Genomic DNA, 14,239 nt, shown 5'->3' with positions numbered 1-14,239 from the left:
CGGTGAAGAGGCAATCTACATCAAGGGTGACTAAATAGTAGTTGGAGTCTATCTTACCATGTGACCATTCATAGAGCTTCTCAAGAAACATTGTGGTCTCTCTTAATATAGTATTTGTTTTTCCACCAAGGTCTAAGCTGCTGTTCCAAATATTTTGAGATGGGCTCAGTGGCCCAACCTCTAGCTGAAACTATGGGCCTCATAGGAGGAGCTGTTAAGCTCTTGTGTATCTTAGGCACCCCTTAAATTACTGGCAGTTTAGGGCTTTCTACAATCTATCACTCAAAATATCGTGTGTGTGTGTGTGTATATATATCACCCGCGGTAGTGGTGCTGCGGTAGCGTTGTCGTGTTCGATTCTCAGCTAGAGCGTCTTCTGTGTGGAGGCATGCGTGAATGGGCGTGCCTTCGTTGAAGGTTGTGAGTCAGGGCTGGTAACTCTGCATGTAAAAATCCACTACCAAACATTAGCGGACCGGAGTTCTGCTGTGGCGACCCCTAACCGGGATAAGCCGAAAAGACACAACAACTGTGTACAGCATGTGATGGTTATTATATTGGGATGACAAATCTTAACTAGCTCAAAGAGCGTATAGGTAACCATCTTTCAAATATTAGGTGTAAAAATAGTACTAATGCATTATTTAAGCATATACTCGAAAGTGGTGAGATTCATACTTTTAGATTTGCCATCTTGAACATTGTGCACCTTCCTTTATGTGGAGGAAAGATAAAGTTGCTTACTGAAGAAATGCAATGGATACTGGTTTAAAGCACATTTACCACCAGGTTTTAATGGCCCTGAAAAGCTTGTTTCCAAGCAGACTATTTCCACTTGGATTTCCAAAACTATTTCATGTGAAGTTGTTCAATCTCGCCGTTCATTCTTCACTGATGAGTTCAGAGCCGATCCTCGGCTCCGACACGGCCGACCTAGCAAGCTCAAAGTTTTCCAGTAGCTCGAGACCCAACCCCTTATTCCACAATGCACTGCTGGAATTACCTCAGATCTAGTTTGCAGCAGCATGGATCTCTTGGTTTTCAGCATTGCTCGAGACTATTATTGGCAGTCTTCAACTTTCAGCAAGTTTTCTGTTTGAATTTTATATCTTTTACTGTTATAACTATATGCTTTTATCTAGTTAGTTGTTTTTCTGTTTTATCCCCTTTTCCCAGTAAAACTCTTCTGATCGCCTTCGACCTTTTGGCCTTGGGCTTTTTCTTACAGCGTGTTAGAGTTGCCCTTTCGGGCTTTTTGATATTGGATTGCTATAATCCTCTCTAACTTTAACTATCTTATATAGTTAAATAGTGTGGGGTTTTTTCTTTTTTTTGATTTTGTGAATAGTAGTTAGTACTATGTCTGAAGAGAAGGAAAAGCATCCAAAGTCTGGGTTTAAAAAATGCCCAGACTGCGGACAAAAGATGTCCATTACGGATGCTTATGTGCAGTGTATATACTGTTTGGGTGAGGTGCACCTGCAGGAGTCATGTAGTATCTGCCACTCCTTTTCTAGAGTGCTTGCCGAAAGGAAGAGGAAGTTAATTGATAGTGGTATTATCAAACACCCCTTCTCAGTGGCATTGTCTGCCCAGGATGGGGGCCAGCAAATTGTCCAAATCTTCCTCAGAATCCAGGACTAAGAAAGGAAAAAAGTCGGAAAGTGTTGCGACTTTGGCTCCACTGACTTCGGAGCCGACAGTCTGTTCTTTTTGGAACCGGGACACTGCTCTGGAACCGGTTGCCAAAAAACCTCCCTCTCTACTGCTCCAATCGGCTCCATCTGTTCACTCCTCCAGGTCTTCTGTCAGCCTGTCTGATCTGAATATGGACCGGCTGGTTCAGAAACTCTTAAAGGCACCAGGCCTAGCAGAATTGCTGTCTGCTCAGACCCAGCCATCGGAGCTGAAGACCATTACTCCTGAATTGTCTGCTCCACCTCCAAGCCATACCAGACCTTCGGAGCCAGAGGAGGCCGACTTGATGATTGTGGATCCCTTGGAGCTGACACCTGCTCCAGTATCGTCTGCTCCATCTGCTCGGACGTCTTCGGTGCCGACCGGGGACTCTAGGAGCCGACACTCTCCGGTCGGGTCCGGGGAGGATAGTCGCACCGACTTGTTGGTGCCGACTCTTCCTCTTGGGGCTTTGGCTTGGGTGAGCTCTGCTCCTACCTCAGGCTCAGAGCCCACGGCTTCGATGCGGGAGGAGATTGCAGCTCCTCTTGACCCGTCGACTGCTTCTCATCAGAGCCATGGTGCATTCGAAGCCATGAGGTGAGTGTTGTCTCTTAAGACTTCCTCATCTCAAGGTCTGGCCTCTTCCTCCCCTAAAGTGCCTGTGTCAGTTTCCTCTGATCATCCCAAGCCTAGAGACCTAGAGCCTCAAGTACCCCCACAGGGTGCTTCCTGCCCTTCTGTGACCTCTCCAGAAGTTCCCCCTGAAGAAGTTCCCAGGAAGAGATTATGCAAGAGGAGGCATTTAGACTCCCCACAGGAGTCTTTAACATCAGACACCAACTAGGATGAATCAGAAGGGTCCCCTAGATCCCCCTCTGAGGACATCTCCTTTGCGGAGTTTCTTGAAATTCTTAGGCAGAGGGGTGATTGGTAGTCCAAGAGCCCTGTTGAGGAGGAGTCAGTTCTTCTGAAGGCATTCGGGTCTCAACCTTTCACCTCTTGGGTGTCTCTGCCCTACGATGAGCTTATGGATCTGGTCTCTCGTAGGGCGTGGGAGTCACTAGAATCTATGGAACCTGTTCCTAGGAGGCCTAATAAGTTTATTTCTGCCCATGTAGAGAAGTCCTTTTTGACCAAAGGAGTCCCTGTTGATGCCATGGTGGTGGCAGCCACCAAAAAGGAAATGTCTGAGACTTCCTCGTCTATCCATCCTCCTAACAGAGAATCTAGAATCATGGATAGATATGGGAAATGCATGTTTAGTTCAGCGACTTTCTCACTCAGATCACTGAACTACTTGACCCATTTTACCAGACTGCAGAGAGATCTCCTTAAGGAGTTGGGAGATGCTCTTCAGGGTGCTGCAGCTACGAGTGTATCCGACAAAGTTTCTACCCAGCTCGCTACCCTTAATTCGATAGTTAACTCGTCCATGCGTCTCGTATCTTACACAGCTGATGGTTCAAGTAGAGCTGCAGGTACAGGAATTGCTCTTCGTAGGTATGCCTGGATGCGACTCAGTTCCTTCGCGGAACCCTTCAAGTCTTTATTTACGAATACCACATTTGATGGCTCATCTTTGTTTGGGCCAAAGGTGAAGGAGACTTTGACCAGGTGTGAACAAGAAGGAAAGACTCTGTCTGCCGTCGAAGTCCATTTTTCCACCCCCACTCGACCCTTTCCTAAAGGTCAGAGGGGAGGAATGGTGTGGTTCCGGAAAGCCCAAGGAGCCTTTCAAGACACACGTGGAGAGGCCCCCCTCCAGATACAGAGGAGGGGGTTACAATGGAAGATGCCGCCCTCGCGTCAGAGGGGGTCTGCAACACCAGGGTGACAGAGATCACTTCTCTGGTTAGTCCTACCAGCGCTCCTGAAGGGAGGCCCAGCTGTCCTACTTTGGAGACAGTCGGGGGTCGCTCGTCATTGTACCCAGAAGCCCGGCTAGATATAACAAATGACAGTTGGGTGCAAAGTGTCATTTCCAGAGGGTATTTCATACCATTCTCCACCCAGCTCCTCCCCATCAAAAAAATCCCGGACGTTCCTCCCAGTCACAGGGAACAAGCAACAGTAGAGGTATGCTGATTCCTAGAAAGAATCATCCAGCCAGTCCAAACAGGATTCGTAACTTACTCAAAATTCTTTTTGGTTCCAAAGAAAACAGGGGACTGGAGACCCATTTTGGATCTCAGCAGACTCAACCAATTTGTGAGGAAAGAGAAGTTCCGAATGGTCACGCTACAGTCCATACTTCCCTTTTTAGGGAAGGACAATTGGATGTGCTCGATCGATCTCAAGGATGCGTACTACTACATAAAGATGGCCAGACCATCCAGGGATCACCTGTGTTTCCGGCTGGGAGCCAATCATTATCAATTTCGAGCTCTGCCCTTTGGTCTCACTACAGCCCCCAGAGTGTTCACCAAGTGCATGGCAGTAGTCACGGCTCACCTGAGGCGTCTAGGATTCCAGGTGTTTCCATACTTGGCTCCTTACCTCCACCACCAGGCATCAACTTCTTCAAGCGAGAGAGGCTACTCTGACCCTCTACAATCGGCTAGGCATTACAGTCAACTTCAAAAAGTCTGCCTTGTTGCCATCGCAGCATATCGTTTTTATAGGACAGAATTAGACACGTCAACCACCACTCTTCGTTTTCCACCAGAAAGGGTTTGTATTCTTCGCCAACACATCACGTCCTTGGTATCAAAGAGCAGAGCACCAGCTGCAGAGGCATTGAAAGTACTAGGATTGATGGCAGTAGCAATCTGGGCAATCCCGTTAGCAAGAATGCATATGAGGATCCTTCAATGGCTCCTATTCAGGCAATGGTCTTACCAAGAACTTCCAATGAATCACATGATCCTGATAACCAATTCCTGCAAGAAGAATCTTCAGTGGTGGTTGACGTTTCTTCATGTCACAATAGGACGTCCCTTCATGCTACCCCCTCCAGTTGCCACTGTGACCATGGATGTTTCCCTGATACGGTGGGGGGGGGGGGGGGCATTTTCAGGGAAAAGACTGCCCAATGCACATAGACAGATCAAGAATCACATCTGCATATCAATGTTCTGGAGATGAGAGCAGTACTTCTAGCACTGCAGTACTTTCAGTCTCTTCCTCTAGGGACAATTGCAATACAGACAGGCAACATGTCAGTGGTCTGGTACCTGAACAAGCAAGGCAGGACCAAGTCTTACCCCCTTTGCCGAGAAGCCCTCAGAGTATGGCAGTGGGCAGTGTCATCCCAGCGCTTTCTGTTGGCAACGCACATCCCGGGCAAATCCAACGTCATAGTGGACAAACTGAGCAGGGCAATTTTATTGCCCCATGAATAGTCCCTCAAACAAGAGATTGCGGACAGGATTTTCCGCAAATGGGGCCAGCCTTCCTGCAACCTGTTTGACAGTCATATCAACAACAAATGCAGAAGCTATTTTGCCCTGATTCCCCCGCCAGGTCAGTCCCCGAGGGATGCTCTTGTCCATGATTGGCCCCCAGATCTCCTCTACGCATTTCCCCAATTCCTCTGATATCCATATTTTTACAGAAAGCAAAGTTGCTGGGACGGACAGTCATCCTTATAGCCCCTCATTGGCCTCGGCAGATTTGGTTTCCGTTTCTTTACCGTCACATTCTGGAAGACCCATGGATCCTGGACCCAGTTCCAGACTTACTGACACATCCGTCAGGGGATCTTCATCCATCATTGCAGACACTGAAGCTAACCGCTTGGCTGCTCCAATTCCCCGCATAGCCATGACATTTTGTAGGCTTCCCATAAGCTTTCCACTAGAAAATTGTATCGTAGTAAGTGGAAGAGATTCTCCATTTGGGCTTTCTCTCATAATATTGACCCTTACCAAGCACCATTCTCTTTTGTTTTACAATTCTTGACAGAAATTTTCTACAAAGGAGCAGCTGCTGCTACTGTGCGGGTACAACTATGTGCTATATCTAATTTCCATCTAGGGATCAATGGATTGAATATTATGGCTCACCAATTGTCTAAAGCCTTTCTAAAAGGTTCCTTTCACATGAGGCCCCCAGTGAAGACTCTCTATTCTCCCTGGAATTTGAATTTTATGTTCTCACATCATTCTTCCTCCTTTTGAGCCTGCATCATCTTGTGAACTAAAATTTCTATCATGGAAAACCATCTTCCTAGTAGCCATCACTTCAGCCCGCAGAGTGTCAGAGCTCCAAGCCGTATCCATCAAGTCTCCTTATATGGTCTTTCATGCTGATAGAGTATCTTTCAGGACAAATCCATCCTTTTTGCCTAAAGTTTGTTCAGAGATTAACATCAATCAAGTCATTGAGTTGCCTGTTTTCTTCCCTAATCACACCAACAAATTGGAATATATGTTGCACAAACTCGATGTTCACAGACAACTTATATTTTATTTAGACAGAACAAAAGATATTAGGAAATCAGATCAGCTTTTTGTGTCTTTTTCTGAGGCCAGGAAAGGTAAACCAGTTGCCAAAACAACTCTGATTGTATCATTTACACATATTGTCATAACATGTCCTTGTCTAGTAAGGTGAAGGCTCATTCAACCAGAGCAGTTTCTACCTCTTCAGCCTTTCAAGCCAAATTACCTTTGGACAACATCTGTGCGGCAGCCACATAGTCTAAACCTCACACTTTTATAACTCATTACAAAGTGGATAAGGCCTCTAGGGACAGGGATTAATTTGGTTCTACTGTTCTGAAGAGTGTTCTTCTGTGAGCCACCCTAGATCAGGGTGCTAGGGACGCTACCCATCAATGAAGAATGAACGGCGAGATTGAACAACTTCACGTAAAGAAGTTATGTACTCACAATAACGTTCCATGTGAGTTGTTCCATCTCGCCTTCATTCTCACGTCCATTCCTTCTTCCTCCTCCTGGCTGGTAGTTGACCTGGAGGCTGTCTCCATCCTATTTTTTTTTTCAATGCGTCTTCATTCCTAGGCAGAATAATTATTGTATTTCTGTTTGGTACGCGGCAAACAAGATCTGAGGTAATTCCAGCAGTGCACTGTGGGATAAGGGGTGTTGGGTCTCGAGCTACTGGAAAACTTTGAGCTTGTTAGTCGGCCGTGTTGGAGCCGAGGATCGGCTCCGAACCCATCAGTGAAGAATGAAGGCGAGATGAAACAACTCACATGGAACATTATGGTGAGTACATAACTTCTTTTTTCTGTTGTGTGTCACATGAGAAGAATCTTCCCTCACCTATAAGAGCACATTCCACCAGAGCTATGTCTTCCGATAGTGCTTTTTTAAGGGCTTTGACACCCGTTCTATCCTGGAAGCAGCTACCTGGTCTTCTGTTCATACCTTCACAAAACACTAAGTTAGATGCCATTTCCAGGGCCAGAGCTGGTTTTGCTAGGGCTATTTTGCAGGGGGTTGTGGGGAATGTTACTGCTCCTCCACCCAATTCTTCTTCTGCATGAGCTTAGGTATTCTGCCTCATGTTATGAATACTGCAACATGAATAGAAGGACATAGAATAGTTGTGTAAAATCTTACCATAACCATAGCTGTCCTTCGTACTATATGTTGCAGTATTACCCCCCCCCCCACCTTCCCCCTAATGCTTGCCTGGCTTCTAGTGTTGTTTCCTCGCCTAGGATCAGGCCGGTGCTCTTTTTGCGGCATTCAGTTCTGAGATCTGGTATGTGCCAACGTCTGCTTTATACCCGTCACTTTATAGCTGACATAGGATTCATTCTCTATGCGACATCGCACACACCTTACAGTAGCACTAGACTTTTGTATACTGGCCGGATGTACAAGTCAACCAGCAGTGGATTCCCTCATGTTATGAATACTGCAAAATATAGAAGAAGGACATCTATGGTTATGTTAAGATTTTACACAGCTATTCTTTCCAACTGCTACAGAGATCCTGTTCAAAGAGCTGGTAGCATGGTGAGTACTCTCACAAGCCTTTAGTAGTCCGTTCTCCTCCATCTGAATTATGGTGCCTTTTCTCCTTACTATAGGCCACATAGTGGGACATTTTTTTTTCAGAAATTTAGTGCATTAAGACAGAAAGAATGCAAAATGCATGCCTGAGTATGTGCCTTTGTAAATATTCTTGTTACAGTTCTGGAATTTTATTATGCCTTATTACCACTGGAGAGATGTGACCTTCATGGTTTTGCTTTTGTGGAAATGCTGATGTTTTGTCTGTTTTAATTTGATAATTGTTTCTCTGCCATAGGGTGGCTTGCAGGAGGTAGCAGATCAGCTGGAGCTGGAACGAATAGGGCCGCAACACCAGGCAGGCTCAGACTCCTTATTAACAGGCATGGCCTTTTTTAAAATGAGAGAGGTAGGTTACTGACATATGAAGGCATGCTTGTAGTTACATTTTTAAATAAACATCATATTCTGAATGGCTTCCATCTTTTAAAGTATAATTACAAATTTAATTATATGTGTTTGTTATGGATACATCACTTCAGCTGCTTTTCAAATAAACTGCACCTTTTTACTTTTTCATCCTTCTTGAAACTTTTGTTAGTGTGTGCTTGTTTTTCTTTCCAACTGCTGTGAACTGAGGTCTACATACCTCTTTTTTTTTTCTTTTATTTAATATTAGACTTGAACTTGTAGAACTCCTCATCTCTGGTGCCATCTTTCTCTTACACTGTATTTCTGTCTGTGGGTGTTTGTGTGTGAGTATGTCTCTCTCTCTCTCTCTGATGGCATCTACAGATATACGTATATAATAAAAATGTATGTAGATGTGTGCGTCTCTGTATGTATGTTTGTGTATTTATGTATGTGTATATGTAATTAGAAGGTGTGGTCACCTGCAAAAAAAAAAAGTCTGTCTCTTAGATGTTATGTGATCCTATCTCGCCTACATTCTGACTGATGGGTTCGGAGCCGATCCCTCGGCTCCGACTCGGCACACTTATGCCAAAGAGCGAAGTCTCTTATTGGCTGAGCTTACTATATCCCAGGATGCACCACTACCAGTCCCCCAGATCTCGTTTGCCGCTAACTAGCAAAGACGTGGTCTCGAGCTGGCTGAGCTAAGTAGTGTTTTTCACTAACTATTTCTGTCAGGAATTTTCTAATTCTATAACAAAAAAGCTGTTTTAACAGCTATACCGTACTTTTTGTGTGTGACTGGTATTTTTGTGGAAAATTTTGTGTGCGATTGTGTGTTTGTTCTGACTAGAGGCCCCTTTGAATTGAAGGGCCTTTCCCTGTCAGTCAATTGTTTTTTCAAATCCTTAGGGGTTCTAGGATCCCCTTTAGTTATTTTTTCTGTAGTTGTCGGACTGTCAATCTTAATAGGCAACCGTAAGCTAATCATTGTAGTGACAGTCATTTAAAAAAAAAAAAAAAAAAAAAAGTGTGTTTTTCTGTGATAGTTACTAAATTTGTTGCTACAATGTCTCAGGCTCCTAGGCCTTCGGGCTTTAAGAAGTGCACTAAGTGCAGTTTTAAAATGTCAATCACAGATGACCACTCTCTCTGTGTATATTGTTTGGGCGCCAAACATTTGCAGGAGTCCTGCAGCGTGTGTCACGCGTTTTCCTCGAGGGTCCTCCAAGAGAGGAAAAATAAACTTATTTTGAAAGGCCTTATAAAACCCTCTTTTGAAGAAGCATTAGCGTCCTCTCCTTCTCCTGCTAAAAAGAAAAGGGCGTCGGCTCCGACCAGTCCGTCGGACCCGACCGCCAAAAGACATAGGCAGGCTTCTCCTTCGGCTCCACGGACTTCGGAGCCGAGGGTGGAACGGTCTGCCTCGATGCCTCCAGTCTCGACTCCTCTGGGTATGGAGCCGACGCCGGGGGCATCGAGGCGGGTCACCTTCATCGGCTCCACTGATCTCGGAGCCGATGAAGGTTGTCCGCTCAGACACTTCCTCCTCGGCGCCGAAGTCCTCTTCGGCACCGATGGAAATTGGTTTGGACACTCCTTCGGCGCCGATAGTTATCGAGTCACCTCGGAGCCGGTCCGCTAGTCCCTTGGAGCCGTTGGAGAGACCTACTCGGACCCGTTCGGTCTCTTCCAGGTCATCGAGGATGTCAGATTCGGACATAGACAGGGTGCTCCAAAGACTGTTCCAGTCCCCAGTCTTTCAAAAATTTGTTTCGGCTCCGACCCATTTGGCTTCGGAGCCAATAGCCCACTCCATTGCCATTCCTCCACCGACCGCTTTGGCTCCGTCGGAGCAGGTGCTGATGGAGCCAGTGGAGATCCTGGGGTCGGCTCCGACCCTTACTCCAACCCCGGCCTTCGGGTCCGAGTTTAGCACACGGACTTCTTCGGCTGGACCCGGGGGTGACGTTTCGGGACCAATGCTGTCGGTTCCGAGCCTCCCTCTCGGTGCTTCGGCCGCGGGACTTCCGTCTGCTATCATGGCTCCGGGGACCGGACCCTCCCAGGATTCTGGGGGTCCGGCTTTCAGAGCTATGAGGAGTGCCTTGGCCAAGTCTTCTTCGCCATCTCTACGGCTTTACCGGCACCTTCCTGGGCATGGAGACTGGGTCTTTGGCAGTTCCCTGTCTCTAGGCAGCGGAGCCCTGGGGCCTGAGGTTACCCCACGGGGTTCCCTCCTCCTGAGGGTTCTTCGAGTTGTCTTCGGAGGAGCCCCAAGGAAGAGATCGTGCAAGAGGAAGCACGTGGACTCCCCGACGAGTCTCTTACATCGGACACTGATCTTGATGATGCGGAGGGGTCCCCAAAGTCGTCCTCGGATGATGTCTCATTTGCAGACATTCTAGAGATCCTTAAGCAACGGCGGCTGGAATTCCAAACCCCCCTCCGCTGATGAGTCGGTGTTTCTCAAGGCCTTCGAGGCTCAGCCCTCCGCCTCCTGGGTGTCTCCGCCCTTCGACGAGCTCCTGGATTTGGTTTGTCGGAGGGCGTGGGAACATCCAGATACTGTGGAACCAGTGCCTTCTCGCCCTAACAAATTTTTGTCTGCCCCACCCGAGAAGGAGTTCTTAACTAAAGGCGTGGCTGTAGATGCCATGGTGGTGGCATCTGCTACCCAGCAGGCCGTGGCAGAGGCTTCAACGTCCGTCCATCCTCCTAATAAGGAGTCTAGGAGCATGGACCGGTACGGGAAGCGCACCCTGACTTCAGCGGCCTTTACTCTGAGGTCCCTGAATTATTTGGCACATTTCACCAGACTACAGAGGGATCTGGTCAAGGAGCTCTCAGACTCCCTCTCAGGTAACCTACTTGAGCAGCTAGCCCAGTCGGTTAGCTCTCAGTTGGCTATCCTTAACTCGATTTCTAACTCGTCCATGAGGCTCATTTCATATGCGGCCGAAGGGGCAGGCAGAGCGGCAGGCACAGGCATGGCTCTACGGAGACAAGCCTGGCTCCGTTTGTGTCATTTCGCGGAGGCTTTCAAGTCTTCCTTTGCCGACGCTCCCTTTGATGGGTCCTCTTTGTTTGGACCCAAGGTAAAAGACACTCTTACCCGCTGTGAGCAGGAGGGAAAGACTTTATCTGCCGTAGGAGCACGTTATTCCACTCCCTTTCGGCCTTATCCCAAGGCTAAAAGAGGAGGGAAAATGTGGTTCCGCAAATCACAGAAATTTTTTCCCCAACAGCAGGAAGATTCCCCTTCCAGAGGCAGAGGACGGGGAAATTTTTCTGGGAGACGCCGTCCCAGAGGCGGCAGAGGCCCCCGCAACACTGGAGACCGCGAGTCCTTTCGTGGCTCTTCAGCCTCCCACACTTCATGAGGGATTGCCCAGCTGTGCTGCTCCGGAGCCAGTCGGGTGCCGTTTTGCCAAGCACCTAAAAGCCTGGGAGTCTATTACTCAGGACAGATGGGTGCTTCGGATTATTGCTGGAGGTTACACCATTCCCTTCACACACTCACCCCCACCGTCCAAAAAAATCCCGGACCCACCACCCAGTCAAAGGGAAATTGCAGCCGTAGAAGCTTCAAAGCTGCTAGAGTCATCCAACCGGTCCCCACAGACCAGATCGGATCCGGAAATTACTCAAGGTTCTTTTTAGTGCCAAAAAAGACAGGGGACCTGAGACCCATTTTGGATCTCAGCAAACTAAACCAGTCCGTCATGAAGTCCAAATTCCGAATGGTCACTTTACAATCCATTCTCCCATTATTGGAGAAAGATGTTTGGATGTGCTCCATAGATCTCAAGGACGCCTATTATCACATACCGATACATCAGGCGTCCAGGAGGTATCTGCGCTTCAGCCTGGGCGGCAGTCATTTCCAATTTTGTGCACTGCCCTTTGGTCTCACCACAGCCCCCAGGGTGTTCACCAAGTGTTTGGCAGTAGTGACTGCTCACCTGAGGAGTCTCGGATTCCAAGTGTTTCCCTATCTGGACGACTGGCTCCTGACTGCCACCACCAGGCATCTACTACTAGAAAACCTACAAGCCACCATCTCCCTGGGTGCTTCCCTGGGAATTACATTCAACTGGTCAAAGTCTGTCTTGCTGCCTTCTCAGCGCATAAGATTCATAGGAGCAGAGATAGACTCAAAATTAATGCGAATCTTCCTTCCTACCGAAAGGATACAAACATTACAAGGTCAAGCCCGACCCCTGCTTCTAAGATCCAAAGCCCCAGCCAGGATGGTCCTGCAACTTTTAGGTTCAATGTCTGCCACGGTTCTCCTAGTTCCTCTGGCAAGATTGCACATGAGGATTCTTCAGTGGCTGTTATCGACACAATGGTCTTTTCAGGATCTCCCCCTCAATCATCACATACTGATTACAGAAATGTGCAAACGGGACCTCCGCTGGTGGCTTCTGTCATCCAATCTGAATCAGGGAAGACCTTTTGTTATACCCCCTCCGGTGGCCACCTTGACAATGGATGCCGCCCAGACGGGGTGGGGGGGGCATTGTCTGGGCAGGTCAGTTCAGGGTTCTTGGCTTCCAAACGAAACATTTCTCCATATCAATGTGTTGGAAATGAGGGCTGTACTTCTGTCCCTACAAGCCCTCCACAAGTTTCTCCCTCAAGGCATTATCGCTATCCACACAGACAACATGTCAGTGGTCTGGTATCTAAACAAACAAGGAGGGACCAGATCTTACCCCCTTTGCAGAGAGGCCATGAGGGTGTGGGAATGGGCAGTGGCTACCAACCGCTTCCTGGTAGCGACCCACATTCCAGGAAAATCCAATGTATTGGCAGACAGACTGAGCAGGACTATTCTCTCTCCTCACGAGTGGTCCCTGAACGAAACAGTAGCAGCTCAGATTTTCAAAAGATGGGGATTCCGTGCTGCGACCTGTTTGCAACACCACAAAACACGAAGTGCAAAGGTTCTTTTCCTTGACCCCGTCAAGGGAGGCAGCTACGGATGCTCTAGTCCAACCTTGGCCAACAGGACTGCTTTATGCTTTCCCTCCGGTTCCACTCCTCCCCAAAGTCATCCAGAAAGCTTCCCAATTGGGGTCCACAATGATTCTAATTGCTCCGTACTGGCCTCGTCAGGTATGGTTCCCCTACCTACAGAAATATACTCGGGACGGTCCTTGGTTTTTGGATCTAACTCCGGACCTTCTGGTTCATCAGTTGGGACAACAGCACCAGTCCCTTCACACTTTGAAATTAACAGCTTGGCTCCTCCACTTCCGACTTTAGTCAGAAATCACACATTGGACCCGGAAGTTATTCACATTTTATCTTCAGCCCACAAACCCACCACTAAGAAATTGTATCACAGTAAGTGGAAGAGGTTTGCTATCTGGGCTCAACTCAGAGGCTTAGACCCTATTACGGCCCGATACCAGAGGTCTTGAAATTTTTAACATCCTTGTTTAATCAAGGATCTTCAGTCTCTACTATTAAAGTCCAACTAGCAGCTATCTCCAAATTTCACGAATCCATAGACCCACCGTTGATGAGTAGCAGATTATGTAAAACTTTCATAAAAGGTGCTGTGCTTTTAAGACCCCCAGTTTTTCATCCTGCGCCTCCGTGGGATCTTGATTTGGTACTTCGTGCCTTAACATCTTCTCCCTTTGAACCGGCTGCTACATGTGAGTTGAAATATCTGTCTTGGAAAACTGCCTTCTTAATTGCAATTACCTCTGCAAGAAGAGTTTCAGAACTTCAAGCCCTATCTATCAAACCACCGTACTTGATTTTTCACAAGGATAGAGTATCACTTAGGCCTAATCCATCTTTTGTTCCAAAAGTTTGTTCTAATCTCTGTCTCCAACAATCTCTAGAGCTACCAGTTTTCTTTCCAAAATTTTCAAACAAAGCGGAATACACCTTGCATAAGTTGGATGTTCACAGGCAATTGCGCTTCTATCTAGACAGGACTCAACAAATTCGAAAAACAGACCAATTGTTTGTGTCCTTTTCAGATAATAAACTGGGTAAAACCAACACTAAAGCTACTATTGCCAAATGGATTAGAGATTGCATAACTCAGGCTTATTCCTCTTCAAATAAGCAACTTACAACATCTGTCAAAGCTCACTCTACTAGAGCTATGGCTACCTCTATTGCATTTCATTCCAAGTTCGCTATTTCTGAGATTTGTGCTGCGGCTACTTGGTCCAATCCGCACACTTTCA

At 47.2% G+C, this 14,239-nt stretch overlaps 1 long non-coding RNA gene across 1 annotated transcript in view; it reads left to right on the top strand.

The window, feature by feature from the left end:
- The first annotated feature begins 7,909 nt into the window (after positions 1-7,909).
- LOC122794256 overlaps positions 7,910-14,239 on the top strand; it is a 66,044-nt gene continuing 59,714 nt past the window's right edge. Inside the window, exon 1 of the long non-coding RNA XR_006363626.1 lies at positions 7,910-8,016. This is a non-coding gene — a long non-coding RNA (uncharacterized LOC122794256). The remainder of the gene's footprint in view (positions 8,017-14,239) is intronic.

Source organism: Protopterus annectens, chromosome 2.part1 (genome assembly GCF_019279795.1).
Source record: "Protopterus annectens isolate FY-2018-M chromosome 2.part1, PAN1.0, whole genome shotgun sequence".
In the NCBI taxonomy this organism is placed as follows: domain Eukaryota; kingdom Metazoa; phylum Chordata; order Ceratodontiformes; family Protopteridae; genus Protopterus; species Protopterus annectens.
This window is presented reverse-complemented; position numbering and strand designations above follow the sequence as displayed.